At 51.4% G+C, this 5,000-nt stretch overlaps 1 non-coding gene across 1 annotated transcript in view; it reads left to right on the top strand.

The window, feature by feature from the left end:
• Positions 1–4,172: 4,172 nt before the first annotated feature.
• LOC124589589 overlaps positions 4,173–5,000 on the top strand; it is a 1,910-nt gene continuing 1,082 nt past the window's right edge. The window contains exon 1 of the ribosomal RNA XR_006976105.1: positions 4,173–5,000. This exon is cut by the window's right edge and continues 1,082 nt beyond it. This is a non-coding gene — a ribosomal RNA (small subunit ribosomal RNA).

Here is a 5,000-nt window from a genome sequence, read left to right as displayed (position 1 = left end):
TGTGTACCTTAACCTAACCTATATCGTACCGTAACCTAACCTATATCGTACCGTAACCTAACCTATATCGTACCGTAACCTAACCTATGTCGTACCGTAACCTAACCTATGTCGTACCGTAACCTAACCTATGTCGTACCGTAACCTAACCTATGTCGTACCGTAACCTAACCTATGTCGTACCGTAACCTAACCTATGTCGTACCGTAACCTAACCTATGTCGTACCGTAACCTAACCTATGTCGTACCGTAACCTAACCTATGTCGTACCGTAACCTAACCTATGTCGTACCGTAACCTAACCTATGTCGTACCGTAACCTAACCTATGTCGTACCGTAACCTAACCTATGTCGTACCGTAACCTAACCTATGTCGTACCGTAACCTAACCTATGTCGTACCGTAACCTAACCTATGTCGTACCTTAACCTAACCTATGTCGTACCTTAACCTACCCTATGTCGTACCTTAACCTAACCTATGTCGTACCTTAACCTAACCTATGTCGTACCTTAACCTAACCTATGTCGTACCTTAACCTAACCTATGTCGTACCTTAACCTAACCTATGTCGTACCTTAACCTAACCTATGTCGTACCTTAACCTAACCTATGTCGTACCTTAACCTAACCTATGTCGTACCTTAACCTAACCTATGTCGTACCTTAACCTAACCTATGTCGTACCTTAACCTAACCTATGTCGTACCTTAACCTAACCTATGTCGTACCTTAACCTAACCTATGTCGTACCTTAACCTAACCTATGTCGTACCTTAACCTAACCTATGTCGTACCTTAACCTAACCTATGTCGTACCTTAACCTAACCTATGTCGTACCTTAACCTAACCTATGTCGTACCTTAACCTAACCTATGTCGTACCTTAACCTAACCTATGTCGTACCTTAACCTAACCTATGTCGTACCTTAACCTAACCTATGTCGTACCTTAACCTAACCTATGTCGTACCTTAACCTAACCTATGTCGTACCTTAACCTAACCTATGTCGTACCTTAACCTAACCTATGTCGTACCTTAACCTAACCTATGTCGTACCTTAACCTAACCTATGTCGTACCTTAACCTAACCTATGTCGTACCTTAACCTAACCTATGTCGTACCTTAACCTAACCTATGTCGTACCTTAACCTAACCTATGTCGTACCTTAACCTAACCTATGTCGTACCTTAACCTAACCTATGTCGTACCTTAACCTAACCTATGTCGTACCTTAACCTAACCTATGTCGTACCTTAACCTAACCTGTATTGCGCCTTAACCTAACCTGTATTGCGCCTTAACGTAACCTGTATTGCGCCTTAACGTAACCTGTATTGCGCCTTAACGTAACCTGTATTGCGCCTTAACGTAACCTGTATTGCGCCTTAACGTAACCTGTATTGCGCCTTAACGTAACCTGTATTGCGCCTTAACGTAACCTGTATTGCGCCTTAACGTAACCTGTATTGCGCCTTAACGTAACCTGTATTGCGCCTTAACGTAACCTGTATTGCGCCTTAACGTAACCTGTATTGCGCCTTAACGTAACCTGTATTGCGCCTTAACGTAACCTGTATTGCGCCTTAACGTAACCTGTATTGCGCCTTAACGTAACCTGTATTGCGCCTTAACGTAACCTGTATTGCGCCTTAACGTAACCTGTATTGCGCCTTAACGTAACCTGTATTGCGCCTTAACGTAACCTGTATTGCGCCTTAACGTAACCTGTATTGCGCCTTAACGTAACCTGTATTGCGCCTTAACGTAACCTGTATTGCGCCTTAACGTAACCTGTATTGCGCCTTAACGTAACCTGCATTGCGCCTTAACGTAACCTGCATTGCGCCTTAACGTAACCTGTATTGCGCCTTAACGTAACCTGCATTGCGCCTTAACGTAACCTGCATTGCGCCTTAACGTAACCTGTATTGCGCCTTAACGTAACCTGTATTGCGCCTTAACGTAACCTGTATTGCGCCTTAACGTAACCTGTATTGCGCCTTAACGTAACCTGTATTGCGCCTTAACGTAACCTGTATTGCGCCTTAACGTAACCTGTATTGCGCCTTAACGTAACCTGTATTGCGCCTTAACGTAACCGATATTGCGCCTTAACGTAACCTATATTGCGCCGTAACGTAACCTATATTGCGCCGTAACGTAACCCACATTGCCCCTTAACGTAACCTATATTGCGCCGTAACGTAACCTATATTGCGCCGTAACGTAACCCACATTGCCCCTTAACGTAACCCACATTGCCCCTTAACGTAACCCACATTGCCCCTTAACGTAACCCAACACACGTTGGGCCTTAACCCAACACACGTTGGGCCTTAACCCAACACACGTTGGGCCGTAACCCAACACACGTTGGGCCTTAACCCAACACACGTTGGGCCTTAACCCAACACACGTTGGGCCTTAACCCAACACACGTTGGGCCTTAACCTGCTCTGTAATTGTCATACGACGCGTTAAATTAGTGTAGTGTTGCCTAACTGCAACCCCCGCAATATAGTTTGCTACTCGCACTGCCCGGTCCCCAGTGTATCGCTTCATGTTAAACACCTTGCAGCTATACACTGTAATGTGGATGGCAGCAGGACGTACATGCTCAATGCCCTTTGCAGTTGTTCATTGGCATTTGCAGTTGTTCATTGGCATTCGCATGGCGAAGCACTTAGCCTACGCTGTGGTACGGCCTGTGTCAACTGTCCGCTGATGTTGTACGTCCAAATCACACACTGTACTGCACATTGGTCCTCATGTACTGAATGATACATCGTGGTACATGTGACCGTACAACGACTGCGCCAACAACGGCGAACCATGCGGTCCAAATGTTGTGCACTCAGCTACGTGTCGTCTCCCTATAAGAGCTGGATTGCAGTGTGGTATGCCCTGGATGGCGATCAGCATGAGCCGTCTGTTGATGTAGTGGCGCGTGTTGTCAGACGTAGTCGTCTCTTCTCACACACCGTGATAGCACGGTGCACTGCGTTCCACATCTGCGACATGCGACAGAGGCCGGTTGACAGTCGTTCGCGCAATGGACATCGCATACGTACGGGGGCCACCTTCCACGTGTTCGCTAAGCGTGGACATGTTGTTGCGTGTATGTGGGCAGACAGTGTGTCGTGACACCTGACACAGGCATGCAACAATCGTTGAATTTGCAAATGGCGATGGACGCCTACGTTTGCTGGTGACGTTACGCAAATGAACAACTGGTAAACCGTTGTGGTGCGGTTGTTCTCGCTAGGGGTGAATCAGTGATGGCGACGATCGGTTGAGCTACCAACCGGTTGTTGCAGCGATACCCACCATGCCCACGAACGTGAATGGCATGTGGGTGTGAAGCGATACGCGGCGGTGGCTGGGTGGGACCGTCCCCGGCCGGTGAGGGGGGGCCTCCCGGCGTGTTGGCCGTGCGGTGCGTGGGCGCACGCGCTACAGCCGGCTGGTGGGGGCGGCCAGTGGCAGGCGCGCCGGCCGACGGAGGCGGCAGGCGGCGCAGCTGCGCGCCGGCGCACCCTGCACGCGGCGCCGTGCGGCCAAAGTAGGTCCTCGCGGGCCCGGTGCGAAGCGCGGTGGACATCTGCAGTGTGCTGGTCCGATTGAGGACTGTGTGCGCTGAGGATGCGCCGCCGCCCGGCGCTCGGCGCCGCGACGCCGTCTGCTGCTCGGTCGCCTCTGCGGTTCTCGCAGGTGGTTTGTATCGCAGCTGTGCGGACGTGTTGGCGCGTGCGCTGTGCTGGGAGAGTTCGCTTCGGCACCCAAGTGGGGCTTTTGTCCTTCTGTGGCGCTGGCGTTGGAGCTGCCGGTCACCGTAGGTGGCGCGTGTTGTCTCCCGCCGGCAATGCCACGACAGCACGCTCCCGGGCCTCTGTCGGCAGCGGCAAGCTCAGTTGGGAGCACGGGTGGTCGCACCTAAAGCGTCTACTCGCCAAACTCCGGGCGATTGCGCCTCTCTCGAACCCGACCAAGTACTTAGGACGGCGCTGCGCGCCGCCGGGACCTGAGAGGGTTTCGAGGTGTATGGTGCAGGGGAGCTCAGCCTCCTCCTGTTTGCAGAATAATTGAGCGGACGCTTGCGTGTTCGCGCGGGCCCCCGGGACACACTCCCGGGCGGCCGGCTGCTCAGCTCTAGTTGACGCAGCTCCCTGGTTGATCCTGCCAGTAGTCATATGCTTGTCTCAAAGATTAAGCCATGCATGTCTCAGTACAAGCCGCATTAAGGTGAAACCGCGAATGGCTCATTAAATCAGTTATGGTTCCTTAGATCGTACCCACGTTACTTGGATAACTGTGGTAATTCTAGAGCTAATACATGCAAACAGAGTCCCGACCAGAGATGGAAGGGACGCTTTTATTAGATCAAAACCAATCGGTCGGCTCGTCCGGTCCGTTTGCCTTGGTGACTCTGAATAACTTTGGGCTGATCGCACGGTCCTCGTACCGGCGACGCATCTTTCAAATGTCTGCCTTATCAACTGTCGATGGTAGGTTCTGCGCCTACCATGGTTGTAACGGGTAACGGGGAATCAGGGTTCGATTCCGGAGAGGGAGCCTGAGAAACGGCTACCACATCCAAGGAAGGCAGCAGGCGCGCAAATTACCCACTCCCGGCACGGGGAGGTAGTGACGAAAAATAACGATACGGGACTCATCCGAGGCCCCGTAATCGGAATGAGTACACTTTAAATCCTTTAACGAGTATCTATTGGAGGGCAAGTCTGGTGCCAGCAGCCGCGGTAATTCCAGCTCCAATAGCGTATATTAAAGTTGTTGCGGTTAAAAAGCTCGTAGTTGGATTTGTGTCCCACGCTGTTGGTTCACCGCCCGTCGGTGTTTAACTGGCATGTATCGTGGGACGTCCTGCCGGTGGGGCGAGCTGAAGGCGTGCGACGCGCCTCGTGCGTGCTCGTGCGTCCCGAGGCGGACCCCGTTGCAATCCTACCAGGGTGCTCTTGAGTGAGTGTCTCGGT

Source organism: Schistocerca americana, unplaced genomic scaffold (genome assembly GCF_021461395.2).
Source record: "Schistocerca americana isolate TAMUIC-IGC-003095 unplaced genomic scaffold, iqSchAmer2.1 HiC_scaffold_710, whole genome shotgun sequence".
NCBI classification, from domain to species: Eukaryota; Metazoa; Arthropoda; class Insecta; order Orthoptera; family Acrididae; genus Schistocerca; species Schistocerca americana.
The sequence above is the reverse complement of the archived record's forward strand: the minus strand, read 5'-3'. Positions and strand labels throughout refer to the sequence as shown.